The sequence below is a fragment of the Orcinus orca genome, chromosome 1 (genome assembly GCF_937001465.1).
Source record: "Orcinus orca chromosome 1, mOrcOrc1.1, whole genome shotgun sequence".
Taxonomy (NCBI): Eukaryota; Metazoa; Chordata; class Mammalia; order Artiodactyla; family Delphinidae; genus Orcinus; species Orcinus orca.
This window is the reverse complement of record NC_064559.1, coordinates 105245401-105272773: the sequence shown is the minus strand read 5'-3', so window position 1 is coordinate 105272773 and position 27373 is coordinate 105245401. Positions and strand designations below refer to the sequence as shown.

The window sequence follows — 27373 nt, the reverse complement described above, 5'->3', positions numbered from 1 at the left end:
TTAGTGTATATATGTCAATCCCAATCTCCCAGTTCACCCCACCACCACGAACCCCTTTGCCACTTTCCCCGCGTTGGTGTCCGATGTTTGTTCTCTACAGCTGTGTCTCTCTTTCTGTGCTACAAACCGGTTCATCTGAACCATTTTTCGAGGTTCCACATATATGCGTTAATATACGATATTTGTTTTCCTCTTTCTGACTTACTTCAAGTACTAAAGAGACTTTGAATGAGTTAGCTCACATGGATCCTAATAAAAATGGGAAACAGTTATTAGGATGTTGTCATTAAAAAAAGACAGGATTTATAAAAGAGCCAGAAGTGAGAAGAGAGGAAACACACACACACACACACACTCACACACACACACACAAGCCTGGGAAAGGGGAGTTTTCCCTTTCCTTGAGGAACAGATAGCTGAAAGCCATCAAACACCTAGTCTGGACGGGTTAATCTCGTGACGTTCCGAACTAATCAGGTAAACGCTTTTGGCTATGTGTGGAGGCTCCAAAAATTCTTCAGAGTTTAGCGGTGACGTGAATGTGGTGGCTCTTCTTTGTGGACGACCTGCCAGTGTCCTCCCTTTGGCACCTCTGAGTTACTTAAGCCTAATTGAACTACTTTCCTCATCAGAATTTCTCAATTTCATATACCCTCCCCCTTCCTTGACTCATATTGATTCTTAACAGAGCAAGATTTGATCATGAACACTTGCTTCTCTCTTTGCCGCAGTGTTAACAGTGGAATGTCAGCTTAGGGTCATGGTTGTGAGCAACATACAAGTAAGTAGTCAGACATCCAATACTGAAGGGAAGCCAGAAATCTGAGGACAGCAAAAATATCCCAGTAACTACTTTGAACTTACTTTTCCTCCTAGCCCAGGACAAAGCAGAAGAAAAAGTATCAACATCACTTTAACAATAACCAAGTGGCATTAAACTTTTAAAAACTTAGGCATAATATGCATAAAGTACAAAGAGTGTACAGTTCCCAAAGCATTACCTGTGTACACCAACGTGAATAACTGATGAAGCAACCTGAATAACTAAGGTATGGAAATTACCAGACCACAAGAGGCTTCCTCATGACTCTTCCCATGCAAGAGCTCAGAGGACTCACGCACATACCCCTCCCAACCTCTCTGCCTGTCACTTTCACATAAATTGCATCACAGGGCATGCACTGGGGTTGGGGGCCTGGGGGGGCATGGGTCTGACTTCTTTCACTCAGCATCATGTCTATGAAATTTAACCCTATTTTTCACACAGTTCTTTGTCTCTGTGTAGTCGTTGTAAGAATATAACTCTCCATAGATTTCTACTGTTGGACATTTCAGTTGTTTCCAGTTGAGGATATTCTGAAAAGGTATGAACATTTTTTTTTTGACTTTTGGTGGACATACTCATTTTTCTAGGGCACCCCATTCCAGCAGAATAGTGCCAGTGTTGACTTTAAAAATAATACTTTTGGGGGCATCCCTGCTTCCGCACTGGTTAAGAATCCGCCTGCGAAGGCAGGGGACACGGGGTCGAGCCCTGGTCCGGTAAGATTCCACGTGTTGAGCAGCAGCTAAGCCCGTGCAGCCCAGCTACTGGGCCTACGCTCTAAAACCCAGGAGCCACAAATACTGAGCCCTAATGCCACAACTACTGACGCCTGCACGCCGAGAGCACAGGCTCCGCAAGAAGAGAAGCCACCATGACGAAGAGTAGGCCCCAATCACTGCAACTAGAGAAAGCCCTCACCCAGCAACGGAGACCCAACGCAGCCAAAAACAAAGAAGCAAAATAAATGTAAAAAATTTATAAATATAAAAATATATAAAAGTTGGGGGTTTTTTTGTTTTTTGTTTTTTTCCAGCAAAAAGGGTTTATTCAGGAATAGCAGAAGAATTGCAATTCAGGACAAGCAAGCTATAGCAAAAGCCATAGGCAAGTCCCACAAACAAAAGACAGGAAGGAAACTTACTTTACACAGAAAGAGGAGGAAGCTGAGGGAGGTTGTTGTGAACCCAAGCCCATTGGAGAAAAGTGAAAGTTCAGGGTGATGACGGTTTCTCATTGCCAAACTGCTGATTTCTTGCAGGAGATGCAACGTACATGTTTTTCTGTTGGGGCCTGTAATCGATGATTCTTTCCTATTGATGCTTCTTCTGTTTGGGTCTGTAATTGATGATACTTCCTGTCTTTGGACTTGAGTGGTACCCCATGGGAGCTCCCACTTCTGGTCTCCCGACTTCATTTTAGCAACGTTTCCCTTTTTAGTTTTCAAACCCGTTACAAGGAATTTTGAATTTTCTAGTTTAATCTACTTTAATATTTTAGGAGACTTACTACATCAAAATATTAGCATTACAACCTGTGGCCCTAGCAACTTTCAAGTGTTCAGTAGCTACATGTGGCTTGTCCCTATCATATTGGAGAGCACAGGTCAAAGGTGTAGCACAGCTAAAAGTACGATTTCTGGGCCACAGCATATAACTGTGTATGTATGACCCTCAGTTGATGCTGCCAAATTTTTTTCCAACCTGTTGAACATTTTTATACACTTTCCAGAAATGAATAAGAATTTCCAGTGCTGTCCATCCTGTCAATATTTGGTTGTGTTTGCCCTTTTTTGTTAAAAGTAAGCTTTATTGAGGTGTAATTTACATAGTAAAATCTGCCAACATTAGATTCTCCTACAATCTTTTCAATGATATCATTTCTGTGCAAAGCTGGATTTTGGTGCTTGCTGTGATAAAAAGCAAGGGCCATGCAAAAATGAATGTGTAACGAGAAGCAAGGAGGCGATTGAGAAGGTTTCAGAGGCTGTGCAGTGCGCAGCATTAAGGTTATGATTCTGCTGTGTCAGAGCAGTGAAAACACAAGCCACGCTACTGAATTTTTGTCAAGGGGACACATAAGAATAGCCACAGCACCAGCCACAAACCTACAAAATAGGTGAGCCCAGAAATCTGTGAACCCAGAAAACAACAGCATTCCGCAACGAAAGCACTGTTGTCAGCCAACCTATCAGGAAATCAGGGCAAACGGGAAGCACAAAGACAGAGAGAATTTGCAGGCAACCAAAGATGATTCGTTAATTAAATCAATTTAATGTTAGTCAAAGTTTTAAATTTAACTCTAGATGTTGAATTTGTAATTTAAGCTGACACATGATGGAACATGAGAATGTTGGAATCATATATTCGTATATATGGAATTACATATTAGATGACACCTAAAAATATTTACCAGAAATTGTAAGCGGAATAATTGAGTTGTCTGGTTTCTAGAATTACAAGTATTCATTCCTCTTTAAAGATATTAGTATATTTAATGTACTTGGCTAGTATATTTAATATACTTCAACACATAAATTTAAATGATTTTTTCAATGACATTGAAATCTTCCTGAATATGTTTCCTTATTTAGCTGCTACAACCAGTATAAGAGATTTAAGAAGTCCAACATAACTCAGATGTTTAAGCCAAAATAAAGCCAAGACTTACATACCAGAATATTATACAACCATTATTTTCTACATTATAAGATAATCTGAAAAAATATATATAGTTATCTTTAGACCAAAATTATTAAACCAATCTAAGTGTTCTGAGTAACGTCGATAAAAACACACCACATGACATAAACATTTTAAATGTCATTATATATAAAATGTATAAATTATTTAAATTGCTTAAAAGTATTAAGGGTTGTCTTTGTAATCAATTTCATTTCATTTCTCACTGTTCTTCCCAGTAATCAAGACCATTAATTCATTCTACAGCTGAATCTCTTATAGTTCCTTGTCACCAATTCAACAACAAAAATTTTCCTCATATAAATACCACATTGAAAGCATAAGTAGTAATGCATTTTTCCCAGAAATTCTTAATTTTCTTATTTTATATTTACCTAAGTGATTATTACCTTTCTGAAATTAATTGGGAAATTAATTTTTAATTAATTTAAACTTTTAGAGGCCCAATTTGTCTATTCTATCCCAAGGAATATAAAATATATTGTTTTGTTTCTGAGAAAATATATTTAAAGGGAAAAAAATTTATCAAACTAGTGCTCATTATTTAAGGTGAAAGCAGAGGCAACGATATGTATTAACAGCAACTGACAGTGAGGGAAACAAAATGAAATAAGTCAGCCACATTAGGTCCTTGAAGGAAGCTCATCAGTGAAAATCGGAGTGCTTCTGTGATATGCTTTTGAGTCTCCAGGGTATGTATCTGTGCATGACGTCATTGCTCCTCATCCATCTGTATTAAGGACTGAACTGGCTTACAGTTCTGGAAGGTTTAAATCTTGACTTGTAGGGTTGCCACAAGTGCTCATGTTGCTGACTTGGTTGCTTGTTTGTAATGATGTGTCTTTCCTCTGCTTTCTGTAGTCTGATGTAAGGAATCCCTAAATGACATTTGTTTGAATTTTTTCAGTTATTTAGAAACTTGAGTATACCAATGAAAAGAAAGCTGCGTATTCCACGCTAAAAATTCAATATTCTTTCTGTATTAATCCCCCTCATTACTCTGGAGCTCCATTTGAGGGAACCATTGCATATTAAGATCATCCTTATTGTAGCTACTACACTTTTGGAGAAATTAGTGATGCAAAAATGAGAGGGAGAGAGAGAGAGAGAGATAATACCCTTGTCCAGTAACCACACAGTATGTAAAAGCCAAAATACTCAATTTCTGCACATGAGATTTAACAGAACAGAGGAAACATGAGCTAATAACTCTAGGGGTCCAGGTCTGAAGCAGGAACCTGTGGGGGGGCAGGATTCTGTTGGCTCCCACGATGTGTCTTAGATGGGCTAATTTTTATAGTCACAGCCAAAAACCACAGAAACAAAGAAAAAAACAAACAACTGACAAGGAATAACATAGAAACACTTATTCACATGCTAATTCCCCTTTTTATACGGGGAAGGACAGGCATTAGATTGTTTTCATCAATTTAAAAGTAAAAGCAAAATTTATAAATAACAGAGAAAACGGGAGAAGGAAAAAACCTCTGGGATCAGTGAGATTCTTCTCTTTGGATAAGTTGCTTGGCAGGACGTTATCAAAGAGGTCATTCTGGGCAGTCTTCTCTGGACCCTGTTGACTAGGTCAGCAGAGAAAACAATTACAGTTATTGGAGGATTTTAAAAATATTCAATGTTGAGCTTTCGAACATATGCAATAGACTATCTCTGTGTAATGCCCACAATGTCCCTCTGTTGTCCTTCCCCTTAGTTATGACAGGAGGGCACTGCTCCCTTTATTAGTTAGACTATCATAGAGAGATGTATAGAAAGATTTCCGTGTTGGCAAGTAAATGAAGAAAGGGACATTGAAAGACTGGAAAATAAAATGGAATATGATTTAGTCCCAGTTCTGTGGAAGGAAAATTTGAAGGATTTACCAACATTAGAAACACTAAAGGTAGCACTTGCACTTCCAGTTCCCTATGCTATGGAAACACTTTCATGAGTGGTCAGAGGTGTGTGTACGATAATGATGGTTGCAGCATATTTGTCATCGTGAAACCATGAAAGCAAGTAATACACAACCATGGAAGAAAGGCCTTTATCAAAAATAATGCAGAGGAGAATTATGATGATGAGTTCACTGCTAACATCATTCATAGAACAATTACTAACGTTCACACATGAAAAGTTTAAGACACATAAAATATGACTTTCAGTCCAAGTCTATAGACTTGCCGAATAAAGACTATCCCACCAGACCGTGGATTCCTGGATCTCTTTCAGGAGGCCGTAAATTAGGCAAGTATAGAGTCCAATAGAGACGACAGACAATAGAGCTGGGAAGGGGAGTGTAGCCCAAGACTGGCAGCAGTCGGGAGGTGGACAGGACCCCGAACTGCATTCGGTAAATTTTGTGGGAGCAAATGTACAGCTAATAATCAGCATGGAACACCGGGAATGGTAATCAACACGGAAAACGCTGAATGAGTTCTAAAACCTCTCCCACCGTCCCTGGGTGGGCTCGAACCACCAACCCTTCTATTAACAGGCGATCGCACTAACCCACTGCACCACAGAGACAGCAACACGTGACTCTTCTGGACTCTCTGTGGAGTAGACACTTACGAATTCCCAGAATGTGCCGCCTTTCTCACCGGAAAATTGTACCAGTTCCACAGCCTCAGAAAAACGGACGGTTTAGAGCACTTAATCACACTGGACCTAGACTGGGTCAAGGTCAGGAAAAGACAACACTAAGCACTAGTATCACAGGGCAGCCACCCATGCAGACAATTCTGACAAGCACTTGAGAATACTCCCCTGCCTTTGACGCATTTCCCATCTGCTCCTCTCATCCTCCCACTCACTACAGGGAAGGATTCGTAACCTTTGTGTCCTGTCAGAACACTTTACGCTCCCTGCAGGGCACAGAGATCCAGGCAACAGCCAAGGGGCAGCGGCACTTACCTGAAGGGCCTTTCCCGAGGTAGGGGGTTCCAGCGCTCAGGCTGACCCAAGACCCCACTGCCCGCCAAGGCAACCGGGAGGAGACCGGAGGGCAGCCGGTCCAGGGGGATTCCTACTAGCACAGAACGTGTCTGGCCTGCACTTCGGGGGCAGCTGAATAAAACTCCTCCTGAAGCTTCTCTACAGCCTGAAGAGAACGGATTTCAGGTTCCTGAAAGGGCAAGGGGGCGTCCCCGCGAGGACAAAGGCTTCCCCTGGTCTTGGAGGACAAGTCCCGCAGAAGCTGGCTTTGAGAGACACGCCAAACGAAAGGAGCAATCTTGAGTGGAGATGTCTGCAAGGAACTCTCAAGTGGTGTCGCCATTCTTATAGACGGAGAGAGAGTGAGAAACCCAACGTGGGAAAATGTTTACTGTGCACTTACGTATAGAATATACGATGTTATTACTCTTGCAACTTTTTTGTATGTTTCAAAGGGTTTTGGTTTTGGTTTTTAATAAATTTTTGGAACTCGAGTCCCCGATGCTCTTGGGATGAAAACTGTGTAAATAAGTCTTCGGGTTTGTAACATGCAGGGAGAAAAGAGCCGAGGCGAGATCTGGCCAGCCCAGGCTGTTCATTACATCTCACCTCCTCCAGCCGGCGCGATGTCAAGGATCCTGAGGCCAGGACTCACCGGCATTTGGGGACTCAGTGCAGAAGCTCTTCTGCATCTGAACCTTGAAGTAAACACAGCTCTAGTCGGGGCAGGAAGACTCCTGCCAGTGGAGATACTGAAGGGGAAAAAAAAGGAAAAAGAAAAAATAGGCTTCCCTGACCGGGAATCGAACCCGGGCCGCAGCGGTGAAAGCGCCGAATCCTAGCCACTAGACCACCAGGGAACCATTGAGGGGCCTCGACTTCGACTCTCCAGATGAAAACTGTAAAAGTAAAGATTACACTTCAGAGACCCGGAGAGCAGGAACGGAGATTTCCCAGAAGCCCAGGGCTGAATGCAGCTGTGCAAGGCTCCCAGCCCTTGCCCGGCTGCTCATCACCCTTCACATCTGCAGTCTTGGGCGACGCTGTGGGCTCTGACACAGGACACAAGGTCCGTCCTGGTCTAGCTTCAGCGCTGTGTGCTGCGAGCCAAGGTCATGCTCTCTTTCTGAACCTCGGTTTACTCTTGAGTCGGGTGCCGACTGCGATGTCAGCAGGTGATGGGCGGATCCGTCCACTTCCTGATGTCTGCCCTGGGTCTGGGGGCTCTCCTGGTTAACGGCACCGGTACGGGCTCCTTCCCCTCCGCGACCAGCTAAGTTAGGGGAGCCTGACATTGTTCATTTCCGTGTCTTTGGCTCGAGTCCCCGGTGCACAGTTGGGTTCGGTCTCTTTCGTTCCGTCACGCAAATCAAACTGTTGCGTAAGTGTGCCGAGGTGGGGGAAAGCCAAGTGTGAAGGGATGAACTTGTGTGAAGCCAAGCCAGGGATGAACTCCTTGGTTTCCAGAGACATAACTCGCGTGAACATGTGCAAGAGATTTAGGCGCCTGCTTAGGAGGTGAGGGGATTTCCGGATGTAAAAATGAGCCGAAGTCAGCCTTGTCCTTTGCGCACTTGGGTCAGCTGGCTGTGGCCTGGACTCCGCAGCGACTCAGAGCGGAGAAAGGAGGGCTGGCTCCTAGCGCTGAGCAGGCTCTCAGGCAGCAACGGAACTCCTGGCCTGTACCTTGGGGATGGAAAATGCAGCTGCGCCCGCTGCCTCAGCCCCTGCCTTTCGGCCGTTTTGCTTTTTTGAAAGGGCAGATAAAAGTTTCAGAAAGGAAGAACGTTTGTTTCCGCCTAGTTTCGAACCGGGGACCTTTCGCGTGTGAGGCGAACGTGATAACCACTACACTACGGAAACACGGCAGGTGCTATGGCTTAGTGACACATCCCTGAAATCCGTAGGTCCTGCCACCACTGCCCTACTCGCCAACTTTTTAAACTGAAGAATGAACCTTGAAGCCCCAAGACCTCTCAGGCAAGGACACTGCGGCTTCCGAGAGGCCCTGGTTTTAGGGTTCCGAGCCTGCCCCGAAGGGAGGACCCCCGAGCCTCCCACAGTCGGCCTTTGGGCTCCCGCACCGACCGCAGAGTCCTCGGATCCACAGCTATGCCCCCGAGTGCAGGAGTCGCCCCCGCTGACTCCTCAGCTCCCAGAAACCGCGGGAGCCGGGGGTTCGCGCAAGTGCCCTTTGGGCCTGAAGGGAAAAGGTAGAGAATTAGGTTCATTCCAGTGAGCTTCTCTCTCTCTGGAGCTGATCCTGTGGGTCCCAGCTGCATTTCTCCAAAGCCTTCAAATAGAATTCCTTTAATCCACACTTGACTTAGTCGTTTTCAGGGTGAATGCCAGCTTGCTACAAACACCCCGTCAAAACTGAAGGAGGAAATCTACAACTTCCAGGTAAATTCTATTTTCTTCCTTTGATTTCTTCAAACAACAACAACCAAAAAGGTCACTGGTACATACTTGCACTTTTCTTATAATACTTAAGGTATGTCTGACTATCTATGAAAAGCTCTTGCTATAGATACATGTGCAAGAGATTGTCTACCATGAGCTAAACAATCGTCATGCCTGCCCAGGGTCCAAGAAGCTGATGAAGCTGGATCCAGTCCCCCACTGCCTTTAGATCACCAGTTAGATCACCATCCAAACCAACCAGTTTTCCAGATGCAGGTCACTAATATGAGGGAGAAGAGGTCAGCTAAACAATGGTAATTTGTTCTGGGGAATGTTGAAGGTCAGCACTGGTACAGTTAGAAGGGGAAATAAAAGACTTCACAATAAGGATAATAGCAGCTTTCTCGAGCTTTACTGAGTGACCAGCACTGTTCCTCAGTGCTTTACTCTGGAATAACTTATTAAGCCCACATAACAACCCTGGAAGATAGTGTAGGACTTTACCACCCCTTGTTACAGATGAGAACACTGAGGCACTGAAAAGCTGAGCTAACCTTTTCAGGGTCTCACCCCCGTGACAGTGAGAGCCAGCACTCAGGCCCAGGCACTTTGCCTCCAGAGCCCTTCCCCTTGGCCACCATGCTCACGGGTAACTGAGAAAACTTCACTGAGATTTGCATCCCTTCCTTGTTCAACCTCCAAGATTTCAAAAGGAAAAGAAGTTTGAAGGGTAGGCCTACAAAACTCCCCAAACTAATTAATGAAATGAAGAAGAAGAAGAGGAGATAGAGGAAATGGGCCCTTTGGAGAAGCAACGACGTTAGACGCAGAGAGAATGACAATGAGCTTGTTAAAGACATACTAACTGGAAACTATTTAAAGACTAAGAAGGACCTATCTTCCAACAATTGAAGGCCTAAACTGTCCCTTTCCGTGGCAGTCTCCACCCAACAATACATTTCAAAGCTACCAATATAGTATATACAGTTGTGAATATGAAAATCATACTTCAACATTAGTAGTAAAGAAGATTATTTTTGAATTTTCTTTATTTTTATACAGCAGGTTCTTATTAGTAATTTTATACATATTAGTGTATATATGTCAATCCCAATCTCCCAGTTCACCCCACCACCACGAACCCCTTTGCCACTTTCCCCGCGTTGGTGTCCGATGTTTGTTCTCTACAGCTGTGTCTCTCTTTCTGTGCTACAAACCGGTTCATCTGAACCATTTTTCGAGGTTCCACATATATGCGTTAATATACGATATTTGTTTTCCTCTTTCTGACTTACTTCAAGTACTAAAGAGACTTTGAATGAGTTAGCTCACATGGATCCTAATAAAAATGGGAAACAGTTATTAGGATGTTGTCATTAAAAAAAGACAGGATTTATAAAAGAGCCAGAAGTGAGAAGAGAGGAAACACACACACACACACACACACTCACACACACACACACAAGCCTGGGAAAGGGGAGTTTTCCCTTTCCTTGAGGAACAGATAGCTGAAAGCCATCAAACACCTAGTCTGGACGGGTTAATCTCGTGACGTTCCGAACTAATCAGGTAAACGCTTTTGGCTATGTGTGGAGGCTCCAAAAATTCTTCAGAGTTTAGCGGTGACGTGAATGTGGTGGCTTTTCTTTGTGGACGACCTGCCAGTGTCCTCCCTTTGGCACCTCTGAGTTACTTAAGCCTAATTGAACTACTTTCCTCATCAGAATTTCTCAATTTCATATACCCTCCCCCTTCCTTGACTCATATTGATTCTTAACAGAGCAAGATTTGATCATGAACACTTGCTTCTCTCTTTGCCGCAGTATTAACAGTGGAATGTCAGCTTAGGGTCATGGTTGTGAGCAACATATAAGTAAGTAGTCAGACATCCAATACTGAAGGGAAGCCAGAAATCTGAGGACAGCAAAAATATCCCAGTAACTACTTTGAACTTACTTTTCCTCCTAGCCCAGGACAAAGCAGAAGAAAAAGTATCAACATCACTTTAACAATAACCAAGTGGCATTAAACTTTTAAAAACTTAGGCATAATATGCATAAAGTACAAAGAGTGTACAGTTCCCAAAGCATTACCAGTGTACACCAACGTGAATAACTGATGAAGCAACCTGAATAACTAAGGTATGGAAAATGACCAGACCACAAGAGGCTTCCTCATGACTCTTCCCATGCAGGAGCTCAGAGGACTCACGCACATACCCCTCCCAACCTCTCTGCCTGTCACTTTCACATAAATTGCATCACAGGGCATGCACTGGGGTTGGGGGCCTGGGGGGGCATGGGTCTGACTTCTTTCACTCAGCATCATGTCTATGAAATTTAACCCTATTTTTCACGTAGTTCTTTGTCTCTGTGTAGTCGTTGTAAGAATATAACTCTCCATAGATTTCTACTGTTGGACATTTCAGTTGTTTCCAGTTGAGGATATTCTGAAAAGGTATGAACATTTTTTTTTTGACTTTTGGTGGACATACTCATTTTTCTAGGGCACCCCATTCCAGCAGAATAGTGCCAGTGTTGACTTTAAAAATAATACTTTTGGGGGCATCCCTGCTTCCGCACTGGTTAAGAATCCGCCTGCGAAGGCAGGGGACACGGGGTCGAGCCCTGGTCCGGTAAGATTCCACGTGTTGAGCAGCAGCTAAGCCCGTGCAGCCCAGCTACTGGGCCTACGCTCTAAAACCCAGGAGCCACAAATACTGAGCCCTAATGCCACAACTACTGACGCCTGCACGCCGAGAGCACAGGCTCCGCAAGAAGAGAAGCCACCATGACGAAGAGTAGGCCCCAATCACTGCAACTAGAGAAAGCCCTCACCCAGCAACGGAGACCCAATGCAGCCAAAAACAAAGAAGCAAAATAAATGTAAAAAATTTATAAATATAAAAATATATAAAAGTTGGGGGTTTTTTTGTTTTTTGTTTTTTTCCAGCAAAAAGGGTTTATTCAGGAATAGCAGAAGAATTGCAATTCAGGACAAGCAAGCTATAGCAAAAGCCATAGGCAAGTCCCACAAACAAAGGACAGGAAGGAAACTTACTTTACACAGAAAGAGGAGGAAGCTGAGGGAGGTTGTTGTGAACCCAAGCCCATTGGAGAAAAGTGAAAGTTCAGGGTGATGACGGTTTCTCATTGCCAAACTGCTGATTTCTTGCAGGAGATGCAACGTACATGTTTTTCTGTTGGGGCCTGTAATCGATGATTCTTTCCTATTGATGCTTCTTCTGTTTGGGTCTGTAATTGATGATACTTCCTGTCTTTGGACTTGAGTGGTACCCCATGGGAGCTCCCACTTCTGGTCTCCCGACTTCATTTTAGCAACGTTTCCCTTTTTAGTTTTCAAACCCGTTACAAGGAATTTTGAATTTTCTAGTTTAATCTACTTTAATATTTTAGGAGACTTACTACATCAAAATATTAGCATTACAACCTGTGGCCCTAGCAACTTTCAAGTGTTCAGTAGCTACATGTGGCTTGTACCTATCATATTGGAGAGCACAGGTCAAAGGTGTAGCACAGCTAAAAGTACGATTTCTGGGCCACAGCATATAACTGTGTATGTATGACCCTCAGCTGATGCTGCCAAATTTTTTCCAACCTGTTGAACTTTTTTATACCCTTTCCAGAAATGAATAAGAATTTCCAGTGCTCTCCATCCTGTCAACATTTGGTTTTGTTTGTCCTTTTTTGTTAAAAGTAAGCTTTAGGGCTTCCCTGGTGGCGCAGTGGTTGAGAGTCTGCCTGCCAATGCAGGGGACACGGGTTTGTGCCCCGGTCCGGGAAGATCCCACATGCTGCAGTGGCTGGGCCCGTGAGCCATGGTCGCTGAGCGTGCGCGTTCAGAGCCTGTGCTCCGCAACGGGAGAGGCCGAAACAGTGAGAGGCCTACGTACCACCAAAAAAAAAAAAAAAGTAAGCTTTATTGAGGTGTAATTTACATAGTAAAATCTGCCAACATTAGATTATCCTACATTCTTTTCAATGATATCATTTCTGTGCAAAGCTGGATTTTGGTGCTTGCTGTGATAAAAAGCAAGGACCATGCAAAAATGAATGTGTAACGAGAAGCAAGGAGGCGACTGAGAAGGTTTCAGAGGTTGTGCAGTGCGCAGCATTAAGGTTATGATTCTGCCGTGTCACAGCAGTGAAAACACAAGCCACGCTACTGAACTTTTGTAAAGCGAACACATAAGAATAGCCACAGCACCAGCCAGAAACCTACAAAATATAGAAACATATGTGAACCCAGAAAACAACAGCATTCCCCAAAGAAAGCGCTCTTGTCAGCCAACCTATCAGGAAATCAGGGCAAACGGGAAGCACAAAGACAGAGAGAATTTGCAGGCAACCAAAGATGATTCGTTAATTAAATCAATTTAATGTTAGTCAAAGGATTAAAGTTAACTCTAGGTCTTGAATTTGTAATTTAAGCTGACACATGATGGAACATGAGAATGTTGGAATCATATATTCGTATATATGGAATCACATATTAGATGACACCTAAAAATGTTTGCCAGAAATTGTAAGCGGAATAATTGAGTCGTCTGGTTTCTAGAATTACAAGTATTCATTCCTCTTTAAAGATATTAGTATATTTAATCTACTTGGCTAGTATATTTAATATACTTCAACACATAAATTTAAATGATTTTTTCAATGACATTGAAATCTTCCTGAATGTTTCCTTATTTAACTGGTACAACCAGTATAAGAAATTTAGGAAGTCCAACTTAACTCAGATGTTCAAGCTAAAATAAAGCCAAGACTTACATTCCAGAATATTATACCACCATTATTTTCTACATTATAAGATAATCTGAAAAAAAATATGTAGTCATTTTTAGACCAAAATTATTAAACCAATCTAAGTTTTATGAGTAACCTTGATAAAAACACACCACATGACATAAACATTTTAAATTTCGTTATATATAAAATGTATAAATTATTTAAATTGCTTAAAAGTATTAAGGGTCGTCTTTGTAATCAATTTCATTTCATTTCTCACTGTTCTTCCCAGTAATCAAGACCATTAATTTACTCTACAGCTAAATCTGTTATAGTTCCTTGTCACCAATTCAACAACAAAATTTTTCTTCATATAAATACCACATTGAAAGCATAATTAGTAATGCATTTTTCCCAGAAATTCTTAATTCTCTTATTTTATATTTACATAAGTGATTATTACTTTTCTGAAATTAATTGGGAAATTAATTTTTAATTAATTTAAATTTTTAGAGGCCAAATTTGTCTATTCTATCCTAAGGAATAGAAAGTATATTGTTTTGTTTCTGAGAAAATATATTTAAAGGTAAAAAAATTTATCAAACTAGTGGGCATTATTTAAGGTGAAAGCAGAGGCAATGATATGTATTAACAGCAACAGACAGTGAGGGAAACAAAATGAAATAAGTAAGCCACATTAGGTCCTTGAAGGAAGCTCATTAGTGAAAATCGGAGTACTTCTGTGATATGCTTTTGAGTCTCCAGGGTATGTATCTGTGCATGACGTCATTGCTCCTCATCCATCTGTATTAAGGACTGAACTGGCTTACAGTTCTGGAAGGTTTAAACTTGACTTGTAGGGTTGCCACAAGTGCTCATGTTGCTGACTTGGTTGCTTGTTTGTAATGATGTGTCTTTCCTCTGCTTACTGTAGTCTGAAGTAAGCAATCCCTAAAGGACATTTGTTTGAATTTTTTCAGTTATTTAGAAACTTGAGTATACCAATGAAAAGAAACCTGCGTATTCCAAGCTAAAAATTCAATACTCTTCCTGTAATAATCCCCTTATTACTGTGGAGCTCCTTATGAGGGAACCATTGCATATTAAGATCATCCTTATTGTAGCTACTACACTTTTGCAGTTATTGACAAGGATTGCATTGGCCCACGCGGTTTTTACCAAATAGTGGAAAGACAAGAGGTGGACAGCTTCTCACTGCTGCGGTGTCACATACCAGGAAATACCAGAATCCTCAGGACAAGCATCAGACAAAAAAGACTCATGGTCCAGATTAGCTGTCATCTTCTACCTAACAGGGAATGGATCCCTGTCAACCACCACCAAACAGGGATTATCCCCAGAAGTTCACTTCCTAGGATTAAAACCAGAATCCTGCACTGAGAGGAGAAATTAGTGATGCACAAATGAGACGGAGAGAGAGAAAATACCCTTGTCCAGTAACCACACAGTATGTAAAAGCCAAAATACTCAATTTCTGCACATGAGATTTAACAGAACAGAGGAAACATGAGCTAATAACTCTAAGGGTCCAGGTCTGAAGCAGGAACCTGTGGGGGGCAGGATTCTGTTGGCTCCCACAATGTGTCTTACATGGGCTAATTTTTATAGTCACAGCCAAAAAACACAGAAACAAACAAACAAACAAAAAAACTGACAAGGAATAACATAGAAACACTTATTCCCATGCTAATTCCCCTTTTTATACGAGGAAGGACAGGCATTAGATTGTTTTCATCAAATTAAAATTATAAGCAAAATTTATAAATAAAAGAGAAAAGGGGAGAAGGAAAAAACCTCTGGGATCAGTGAGATTCTTCTCTTTGGATAAGTTGCTTGGCAGGACGTTATCAAAGAGGTCATTCTGGGCAGTCTTCTCTGGACCCTGTTGGCTAGGTCAGCAGAGAAAACAATTACAGTTCTTGGAGAATTTTAAAAATAATCAATGTTGAGCTTTTGAACATATGCAATAGAATATCTCTGTGTAATGCCCACAATGTCCCTCTGTTGTCCTTCCCCTTAGTTATGTCGGGAGGGCACTGCTCCCTTTATTAGTTAGACTATCATAGAGAGATGTATAGAAAGATTTCCGTGTTGGCAAGTAAATGAAGAAAGGGACATTGAAAGACTGGAAAATAAAATGGAATATGATTTAGTCCCAATTCTGTGGAAGGAAAATTTGAAGGATTTACCAACATTAGAAACACTAAAGGTAGCACTTGGACTTCCAGGTCCCTACGCTATGGAAACACATGCTCGAGTGGTCAGAGCTGTGTGTACGATAATGAGGGTTGCAGCATATTCGTCATCGTGAAACCATGAAACCAAGTAATACACAACCATGGAAGAAAGGCCTTTATCAAAAATAATGCAGAGGAGAATTATGATGATGAGTTCACTGCTAACATCATTCATAGAACAATTACTAACGTTCACACATGAAAAGTTTAAGACACATAAAATATGGCTTTCTTGTCCAAGTCTATAGACTTGGCCGAATAAAGACTATCCCACCAGACCGTGGATTCCTGAATCTCTTTCAGGAGGCCGTAAATTAGGCAAGTATAGAGGCCAATAGAGACGATAGACAATAGAGCTGGGAAGGGGAGTGTGGCCCAAGACTGGCAGCAGTCAGGAGGTGGACAGGACCCCAAACTGCATTCGGTAAATTTTGTGGGAGCAGATGTACAGGTAATAATCAGCATGGAACACCGGGAATGGTAATCAACACGGAAAACGCTGAATGAGTTCTAAAACTTCTCCCACCGTCCCTGGGTGGGCTCGAACCACCAACCTTCCCATTAACAGCCGATCGCGCTAACCCACTGCACCACAGAGACAGCAGCACGTGACTCTTCTGGACTCTCTGTGGAGTAGACACTTACGAATTCCCAGGATGTGCCGCCTTTCTCGCAGGAAAATTGTACCAGTTCCACAGCCTCAGAAAAAAGGACGGTTTAGAGCAGTTAATCACACTGGACCTGAGACTGGGTCAAGGTCAGGAAAAGACAACACTAAGCCCTATTATCATAGGGCAGCCACGCATGCAGACAATTCTGACAAGCACTTGAGAATACTCCCCCCGCCTTTGCCGCATTTCCCATCTGCTCCTCTCATCCTCCCACTCACTACAGGGAAGGATTCGTCCTCACCTTTGTGTCCTGTCAGAACCCTTTACGCTCCCTGCAGGGCACAGAGACCCAGGCAACAGCCAAGGGGCAGCTGCACTTCCCTGAAGGGCCTTTCCCCAGGTAGGCGGTTCCAGCGCTCAGGCTGACCCAAGACCCCACTGCCCGCCAAGGCAACCGGGAGGAGACCGGAGGGCAGCCGGTCCGGGGGGATTCCTACTAGCACAGAACGTGCCTGGCCTGCACTTCGGGGGCAGCTGAATAAAACTCCTCCTGAAGCTTCTCTACAGCCTGAAGAGAACGGATTTCAGGTTCCTGAAAGGGCAAGGGGGCGGCCCCGCGAGGACAAAGGCTTCCCCTGGTCTTGGAGGACAAGTCCCGCAGAAGCTGGCTTTGAGAGACACGCCAAACGAAAGGAGCAATCTTGAGTGGAGATGTCTGCAAGGAACTCTCAAGTGGTGTCGCCATTCTTATATACGGAGAGAGAGTGAGAAACCCAACGTGGGAAAATGTTTACTGTGCACTTACGTATAGAATATACGATGTTATTACTCTTGCAACTTTTTTGTATGTTTCAAAGGGTTTTGGTTTTGGTTTTTCATGAATTTTTGGAACTCGAGTCCCCGATGCTCTTGGGATGAAAACTGTGTAAATAAGTCTTCGGGTTTGTAACATGCAGGGAGAAAAGAGCCGAGGAGAGAGCTGGCCAGCCCAGGCTGTTCATTACATCTCACCTCCTCCAGCCTGCGCGATGTCAAGGACCCTGAGGCCGGGACTCACCGGCATTTGGGGACTCAGTGCAGAAACTCTTCTGCATCTGAACCTTGAAGTAAACACACCTCTAGTCGGGGCAGGAAGAGGAAGACTCCTGCCAGTGGAGATACTGAAGGGGAAAAAAAAGGAAAAAAAAAAAAAAAGGAAAAAAGTCTTCCCTGACCGGGAATCGAACCCGGGCCGCAGCGGTGAAAGCGCCGAATCCTAGCCACTAGACCACCAGGGAACCATTGAAGGGCCTTAATTAGCGTTTCCAGTTGAAAGTTGTAAAAGTAAAGATTACACTTCAGAGACCCGGAGAGCAGGAACGAAGATTTCCCAGAAGCCCAGGGCTGAATGCAGCTGTGCAAGGCTCCCAGCCCTTGCCCGGCTGCTCATCACCCTTCACATCTGCAGTCTTGGGCGACGCTGTGGGCTCTGACACAGGACACAAGGTCCGTCCTGGTCTAGCTTCAGCGCTGTGTGCTGCCGAGCCAAGGTCATGCTCTCTTTCTGAAGCTCGGTTTTCTCTTGAGTCAGGTGCCGACTGGGATGTCAATAGGTGATGGGCGGATCCGTCCACTTCCCGCTGTCTGCCCTGGCTCTGGGGGCTCTCCTGGTTAACGGCACCGGTACGGGCTCCTTCCCCTCCGCGACCAGCTCAGTTCGTGGAGCCTGACATTGTTCATTTCCGTGTCTTTGGCTCGAGTCCCCGGTGCACAGTTGGGTTCGGTCTCTTTTGTTCCGTCACGCAAATCAAACTGTTGCGTAAGTGTGCCGAGGTGGGGGAAAGCCAAGTGTGAGGGATGAACTTGTGTGAAGCCAAGCCGGGGATGAACTCCTTGGTTTCCAGAGACATAACTCGCGTGCACATGTGCAAGAGATTTAGGCGCCTGCTTAGGAGGTGAGGGGATTTCCGGATGTAAAAATGAGCCGAAGTCAGCCTTGTCCTTTGCGCACTTGGGTCAGCTGGCTGTGGCCTGGACTCCGCAGTGACTCAGAGCGGAGAAAGGAGGGCTGGCTCCTAGCGCTGAGCAGGCTCTCAGGCAGCAACGGAACTCCTGGCCTGTCCCTTGGGGATGGAAAATGCAGCTGCGCCCGCTGCCTCAGCCCCTGCCTTTCGGCCGTTTTGCTTTTTTGAAAGGGAAGGTAAAAGTTTCAGAAAGGAAGAACGTCTGTTTCCGCCCGGTTTCGAACCGGGGACCTTTCGCGTGTGAGGCGAACGTGATAACCACTACACTACGGAAACACGGCAGGTGCTGTGGCTCAGTGACACATCCCTGAAATCCGTAGGTCCTGCCACCACTGCCCTACTCGCCAACTTTTTAAACTGAAGAATGAAACTTGAAGCCCCAAGACCTCTCATGAAAGGAGACTGCGGCTTCCGAGAGGCCCTGCTTTTAGGGCTCCGAGCCTGCCCAGAAGGGAGGACCCCCGAGCCTCCCACAGTCGGCCTTTGGGCTCCCGCACCGACCGCAGAGTCCTCGGATCCACAGCTATGCCCCCGAGTGCAGGGGTCGCCCCCGCTGACTCCTCAGCTCCCAGAAGCCGCGGGAGCCGGGGGTTCGCGCAAGTGCCCTTTGGGCCTAAGGGGAAAAGGTAGAGAATTAGGTTCATTCGAATCAGCTTCTCTCTCTCTGGAGCTGAAACTGTGGGTCCTAGCTGCATTTCGCCGAAGCCTTCAAACAGAATTCCTTTAATCCACACTTGACTTAGTCGTTTTCAGGGTGAATGCCAACTTGCTACAAACACCCTGTCATAACTGAAGGAGGAAATCTACAACTTCCAGGTAAATTCTATTTTCTTCCTTTCATTTCTTCAAACAAGAACAACCAAAAAGACAGGTCACTGGTACATACTTGCACTTTTCTTCTAATGCTTAAGATATGTCTATCTATGAAAAGCTCTTGCTATAGAAACATATGCAAGAGATGGTCTACCATGAGCTAAACAATCGTCATGCCTGCCCAGGGTCCAAGAAGCTGATGAAGTTGGATCCAGTCCCCCACTGCCTTTAGATCACCAGTTAGATCACCATCCAAACCAGCCAGTTTTCCAGATGCAGGTCACTAATATGAGGGACAAGAGGTCAGCTAAACAATCGGAATTTGTTCTGGGGAATGTTGAAGGTCAGCAGTGGTACAGTTAGAAGGGGAAATAAAAGACTTCACAATAAGGATAATAGCAGCTTTCTCGAGCTTTACTGAGTGACCAGCACTGTTCCTCAGTGCTTTACTGTGGAATAACTTCCTAAGTCCACATAACAACCCTGGAAGATAGTGTAGGACTTTACCACCCTTGTTGCAGATAAGAACACTGAGGCACTGAAAAGCTGAGCTAACCTTTTCAGGGTCTCACCCCCGTGACAGTGAGAGCCAGCACTCAGACCCAGGCACTTTGCCTCCAGAGCCCTTCCCCTTGGCCACCATGCTCATGGGTAACTGAGAAAACTTCACTGAGATTTGCATCCCTTCCTTGTTCAACCTCCAAGATTTCAAAGGAAAAGAAAATTGAAAGGTAGGCCTACAAAACTCCCCAAACTAATTAATGAAATGAAGAAGAAGAAGAGGAGAAAGAGGAAAGAGGACCTTTGGAGAAGCAACGACGTTAGACGCAGAGAGAATGACGATGAGCTTGTTAAACACATACTAACTGGAAACTGTCTATTTAAAGACTAAGAAAGACCTATCTTTCAACAATTTAAGGCCTAAACTTTCCTTTTCCATGGCAGTCTCTACCCAAGAATACATTTCAAAGCTCCCAATATAGTGTATACACATGTTAGTATGAAAATCATACTTCAACATTAGTGGTAAAGAGATTATTTTTGAATTTTGTTTATTTTTTATACAGCAGGTTCTTATTAGCAGTTTTATACATATTAGTGTATATATGTCAATCCCAATCTCCCAATTCAGCCCACCACCACAAACCCCTCTGCCGCTTTCCCCGCGTTGGTGTCCATACGTTTGTTCTCTACAGCTGTGTCTCTCTTTCTGCCCTGCAAACTGGTTCATCTGTACCATTTTGCTAGGTTCCACATATATGCGTTAATATACGATATTTCTTTCCCTCTTTCTGACTTACTTCAAGTAGTAAAGCGATTTTGAATGAGTTAGCTCACATGGTTCCTAATAAAAATGGGAGACAGTTATTAGGATGTTGTCATTAAAAAAGACAGGATTTATAAAAGAGCCAGAAAAGAGAAGAGAGGAAACACACACACACACGCACATACACACAAACACACACACAAAGCCTGAGAAAGGGGAGTTTTCCCTTTCCTTGAGGAACTGATAGCGGAAAGCCATCAAACACCTAGTCTGGACGGGTTAATCTCGTGACGTTCCGAACTAACAAGGTAAACGCTTTTGGCTATGTGTGGAGGCTCCAAAAATTCTTCAGAGTTTAGTGGTGACGTGAATGTGGCGGCTTTTCTTAGTGTACGACCTGCCAGTGTCCTCCCTTTGGCACCTCTGAGTTACTTAAGCCTAATTGAACTACTTTCCTCATCAGAATTTCTCAATTTCATATACCCTCCCCCTTCCTTGACTCATATTGATTCTTAACAGAGCAAGATTTGATCATGAACACTTGCTTCTCTCTTTGCCGCAGTATGAACAGTGGAATGTCAGCTTAGGGTCATGGTTGTGAGCAACATATAAGTAAGTAGTCAGACATCCGATACTGAAGGGAAGCCAAAAATCTGAGGACAACAAAAATATCCCAGTAAGTACTTTGAACTTACTTTTCCTCCTAGCCCAGGACAAAGCAGAAGAAAAAGTATCAACATCACTTTAACAATAACCAAGTGGCATTAAACTTTTAAAAAATGAGGCATAATATGCATAAAGTACAAAGAGTGTACAGTTCCCAAACCATTACCTGTGTACACCAACGTGAATAACTGATGAAGCAACCTGAATAACTAAGGTATGGAAAATGACCAGACCACAAGAGGCTTCCTCATGACTCTTCCCATGCAAGAGCTCAGAGGACTCACGCACATACCCCTCCCAACCTCTCTGCCTGTCACTTTCACATAAATTGCATCACAGGGCATGCACTGGGGTTGGGGGCCTGGGGGGGCATGGGTCTGACTTCTTTCACTCAGCATCATGTCTATGAAATTTAACCCTATTTTTCACACAGTTCTTTGTCTCTGTGTAGTCGTTGTAAGAATATAACTCTCCATAGATTTCTACTGTTGGACATTTCACTTGTTTCCAGTTGAGGATATTCTGAAAAGGTATGAACATTTTTTTTTTGACTTTTGGTGGACATACTCATTTTTCTAGGGCACCCCATTCCAGCAGAATAATGCCAGTGTTGACTTTAAAAATAATACTTTTGGGAGCTTCCCCGGTTGCACATTGGTTAAGAATCCGCATTGGTTAAGAATCCGCCTGCCAAGGCAGGGGACACGGGGTCAAGCCCTGGTCTGGGAAGATCCCACGTGTTGTGGAGCAACTAAGCCCGTGCACCCCAGCCACTGAGCCTATGCTCTAGAGCCCGTGAGCCACAACTATTGACCCGTCATGCCACAACTACGGACGCCTGCGCGCCAAGATCCCATGCTCCGCCACAAAAGAAGCCACCACGATGAAGAGTAGGCCCCAATCACTGCAACTAGAGAAAGCCATAGCCGAGCAACGGAGACCCAACGCAGCCAAAAACAAAGAAGCAAAATAAATGTAAAAACTTTACAAATGTAAAAATATATAAAAGTTGGGATTTTTTTTGTTTTTTTCCAGCAAAAACGGTTTATTCAGGAATAGCGGAAGAATTGCAATTCAGGACAAGCAAGCTATAGCAAAAGCCATAGGGAAGTCCCACAAACAAAAGACAGGAAGGAACTTTACTTAACAGAAAGAGGAGGAAGCTGAGGGAGGTTGTTTTGAAACCAAGCCCTTTGAAGAAAAGTGAAAGTTCAGGGTGATGATTGTTTCTCATTGCCAAGTTGCTGGTTTCCTGCAGGAGATGCAAGGTACATGTTTTTCTGTTGGGGCCTGTGATCCATGATTCTTTCCTATTGATGCTTCTTCTGTCTGGGTCTGTAATTGATGATACTTCCTGTCTTTGAACTTGAGTGGTACCCCATGAGAGCTCCCACTTCTGGTCTCCCGACTTCATTTTAGTGACGTTTCACTTTATTAGTTTTCAAACTTGTCACAAGGAATTTTGATTTTTCTAGTTTAATCTATTTTAATGCTTTAAGAGACTTAGTACATCAGACTAGTATCATTACACCTTGTGGCCCTAGCAACTTTCAAGTGTTCAGTAGCTACATGTGGCTTGTCCCTATCATATTGGAGAGCACAGGTCAAAGGTGTAGCACAGCTAAAAGTACGATTTCTGGGCCACAGCATATAACTGTGTATGTATGACCCTCAGTTGATGCTGCCAAATTTTTTTCCAACCTGTTGAACATTTTTATACACTTTCCAGAAATGAATAAGAATTTCCAGTGCTGTCCATCCTGTCAACATTTGGTTGTGTTTGCCCTTTTTTGTTAAAAGTAAGCTTTATTGAGGTGTAATTTACATAGTAAAATCTGCCAACATTAGATTCTCCTACAATCTTTTCAATGATATCATTTCTGTGCAAAGCTGGATTTTGGTGCTTGCTGTGATAAAAAGCAAGGGCCATGGAAAAATGAATGTGTAACGAGAAGCAAGGAGGCGATTGAGAAGGTTTCAGAGGCTGTGCAGTGCGCAGCATTAAGGTTATGATTCTGCTGTGTCAGAGCAGTGAAAACACAAGCCACGCTACTGAATTTTTGTCAAGGGGACACATAAGAATAGCCACAGCACCAGCCACAAACCTACAAAATAGGTGAGCCCAGAAATCTGTGAACCCAGAAAACAACAGCATTCCGCAACGAAAGCACTGTTGTCAGCCAACCTATCAGGAAATCAGGGCAAACGGGAAGCACAAAGACAGAGAGAATTTGCAGGCAACCAAAGATGATTCGTTAATTAAATCAATTTAATGTTAGTCAAAGTTTTAAATTTAACTCTAGATGTTGAATTTGTAATTTAAGCTGACACATGATGGAACATGAGAATGTTGGAATCATATATTCGTATATATGGAATTACATATTAGATGACACCTAAAAATATTTACCAGAAATTGTAAGCGGAATAATTGAGTTGTCTGGTTTCTAGAATTACAAGTATTCATTCCTCTTTAAAGATATTAGTATATTTAATGTACTTGGCTAGTATATTTAATATACTTCAACACATAAATTTAAATGATTTTTTCAATGACATTGAAATCTTCCTGAATATGTTTCCTTATTTAGCTGCTACAACCAGTATAAGAGATTTAAGAAGTCCAACATAACTCAGATGTTTAAGCCAAAATAAAGCCAAGACTTACATACCAGAATATTATACAACCATTATTTTCTACATTATAAGATAATCTGAAAAAATATATATAGTTATCTTTAGACCAAAATTATTAAACCAATCTAAGTGTTCTGAGTAACGTCGATAAAAACACACCACATGACATAAACATTTTAAATGTCATTATATATAAAATGTATAAATTATTTAAATTGCTTAAAAGTATTAAGGGTTGTCTTTGTAATCAATTTCATTTCATTTCTCACTGTTCTTCCCAGTAATCAAGACCATTAATTCATTCTACAGCTGAATCTCTTATAGTTCCTTGTCACCAATTCAACAACAAAAATTTTCCTCATATAAATACCACATTGAAAGCATAAGTAGTAATGCATTTTTCCCAGAAATTCTTAATTTTCTTATTTTATATTTACCTAAGTGATTATTACCTTTCTGAAATTAATTGGGAAATTAATTTTTAATTAATTTAAACTTTTAGAGGCCCAATTTGTCTATTCTATCCCAAGGAATATAAAATATATTGTTTTGTTTCTGAGAAAATATATTTAAAGGGAAAAAAATTTATCAAACTAGTGCTCATTATTTAAGGTGAAAGCAGAGGCAACGATATGTATTAACAGCAACTGACAGTGAGGGAAACAAAATGAAATAAGTCAGCCACATTAGGTCCTTGAAGGAAGCTCATCAGTGAAAATCGGAGTGCTTCTGTGATATGCTTTTGAGTCTCCAGGGTATGTATCTGTGCATGACGTCATTGCTCCTCATCCATCTGTATTAAGGACTGAACTGGCTTACAGTTCTGGAAGGTTTAAATCTTGACTTGTAGGGTTGCCACAAGTGCTCATGTTGCTGACTTGGTTGCTTGTTTGTAATGATGTGTCTTTCCTCTGCTTTCTGTAGTCTGATGTAAGGAATCCCTAAATGACATTTGTTTGAATTTTTTCAGTTATTTAGAAACTTGAGTATACCAATGAAAAGAAAGCTGCGTATTCCACGCTAAAAATTCAATATTCTTTCTGTATTAATCCCCCTCATTACTCTGGAGCTCCATTTGAGGGAACCATTGCATATTAAGATCATCCTTATTGTAGCTACTACACTTTTGGAGAAATTAGTGATGCAAAAATGAGAGGGAGAGAGAGAGAGAGAGATAATACCCTTGTCCAGTAACCACACAGTATGTAAAAGCCAAAATACTCAATTTCTGCACATGAGATTTAACAGAACAGAGGAAACATGAGCTAATAACTCTAGGGGTCCAGGTCTGAAGCAGGAACCTGTGGGGGGGCAGGATTCTGTTGGCTCCCACGATGTGTCTTAGATGGGCTAATTTTTATAGTCACAGCCAAAAAACACAGAAACAAAGAAAAAAACAAACAACTGACAAGGAATAACATAGAAACACTTATTCACATGCTAATTCCCCTTTTTATACGGGGAAGGACAGGCATTAGATTGTTTTCATCAATTTAAAAGTAAAAGCAAAATTTATAAATAACAGAGAAAACGGGAGAAGGAAAAAACCTCTGGGATCAGTGAGATTCTTCTCTTTGGATAAGTTGCTTGGCAGGACGTTATCAAAGAGGTCATTCTGGGCAGTCTTCTCTGGACCCTGTTGACTAGGTCAGCAGAGAAAACAATTACAGTTATTGGAGGATTTTAAAAATATTCAATGTTGAGCTTTCGAACATATGCAATAGACTATCTCTGTGTAATGCCCACAATGTCCCTCTGTTGTCCTTCCCCTTAGTTATGACAGGAGGGCACTGCTCCCTTTATTAGTTAGACTATCATAGAGAGATGTATAGAAAGATTTCCGTGTTGGCAAGTAAATGAAGAAAGGGACATTGAAAGACTGGAAAATAAAATGGAATATGATTTAGTCCCAGTTCTGTGGAAGGAAAATTTGAAGGATTTACCAACATTAGAAACACTAAAGGTAGCACTTGCACTTCCAGTTCCCTATGCTATGGAAACACTTTCATGAGTGGTCAGAGGTGTGTGTACGATAATGATGGTTGCAGCATATTTGTCATCGTGAAACCATGAAAGCAAGTAATACACAACCATGGAAGAAAGGCCTTTATCAAAAATAATGCAGAGGAGAATTATGATGATGAGTTCACTGCTAACATCATTCATAGAACAATTACTAACGTTCACACATGAAAAGTTTAAGACACATAAAATATGACTTTCAGTCCAAGTCTATAGACTTGCCGAATAAAGACTATCCCACCAGACCGTGGATTCCTGGATCTCTTTCAGGAGGCCGTAAATTAGGCAAGTATAGAGTCCAATAGAGACGACAGACAATAGAGCTGGGAAGGGGAGTGTAGCCCAAGACTGGCAGCAGTCGGGAGGTGGACAGGACCCCGAACTGCATTCGGTAAATTTTGTGGGAGCAAATGTACAGCTAATAATCAGCATGGAACACCGGGAATGGTAATCAACACGGAAAACGCTGAATGAGTTCTAAAACCTCTCCCACCGTCCCTGGGTGGGCTCGAACCACCAACCCTTCTATTAACAGGCGATCGCACTAACCCACTGCACCACAGAGACAGCAACACGTGACTCTTCTGGACTCTCTGTGGAGTAGACACTTACGAATTCCCAGAATGTGCCGCCTTTCTCACCGGAAAATTGTACCAGTTCCACAGCCTCAGAAAAACGGACGGTTTAGAGCACTTAATCACACTGGACCTAGACTGGGTCAAGGTCAGGAAAAGACAACACTAAGCACTAGTATCACAGGGCAGCCACCCATGCAGACAATTCTGACAAGCACTTGAGAATACTCCCCTGCCTTTGACGCATTTCCCATCTGCTCCTCTCATCCTCCCACTCACTACAGGGAAGGATTCATCACCTTTGTGTCCTGTCAGAACACTTTACGCTCCCTGCAGGGCACAGAGATCCAGGCAACAGCCAAGGGGCAGCGGCACTTACCTGAAGGGCCTTTCCCGAGGTAGGGGGTTCCAGCGCTCAGGCTGACCCAAGACCCCACTGCCCGCCAAGGCAACCGGGAGGAGACCGGAGGGCAGCCGGTCCAGGGGGATTCCTACTAGCACAGAACGTGTCTGGCCTGCACTTCGGGGGCAGCTGAATAAAACTCCTCCTGAAGCTTCTCTACAGCCTGAAGAGAACGGATTTCAGGTTCCTGAAAGGGCAAGGGGGCGTCCCCGCGAGGACAAAGGCTTCCCCTGGTCTTGGAGGACAAGTCCCGCAGAAGCTGGCTTTGAGAGACACGCCAAACGAAAGGAGCAATCTTGAGTGGAGATGTCTGCAAGGAACTCTCAAGTGGTGTCGCCATTCTTATAGACGGAGAGAGAGTGAGAAACCCAACGTGGGAAAATGTTTACTGTGCACTTACGTATAGAATATACGATGTTATTACTCTTGCAACTTTTTTGTATGTTTCAAAGGGTTTTGGTTTTGGTTTTTAATAAATTTTTGGAACTCGAGTCCCCGATGCTCT

General features: G+C 43.0%; 1 long non-coding RNA gene and 2 other non-coding genes across 3 annotated transcripts; all 3 read right to left on the bottom strand.

Moving 5' to 3' along the window:
* Positions 1–2368: 2368 nt before the first annotated feature.
* LOC125965121 (uncharacterized) lies at positions 2369–12576 on the bottom strand. Its single transcript, XR_007478653.1, has 2 exons — positions 12481–12576; positions 2369–2526 (listed from the first exon to the last, which is right to left on the bottom strand). It is a non-coding gene; the product is annotated as an uncharacterized LOC125965121 (long non-coding RNA).
* Positions 8250–8322, bottom strand: TRNAV-CAC (transfer RNA valine (anticodon CAC)). The gene has a single exon. It is a non-coding gene; the product is annotated as a tRNA-Val (tRNA).
* A 6112-nt stretch (positions 12577–18688) lies between the features above and the next one.
* TRNAV-CAC (transfer RNA valine (anticodon CAC)) lies at positions 18689–18761 on the bottom strand. Its single transcript has one exon. It is a non-coding gene; the product is annotated as a tRNA-Val (tRNA).
* Between the last annotated feature and the right edge of the window lie 8612 nt (positions 18762–27373).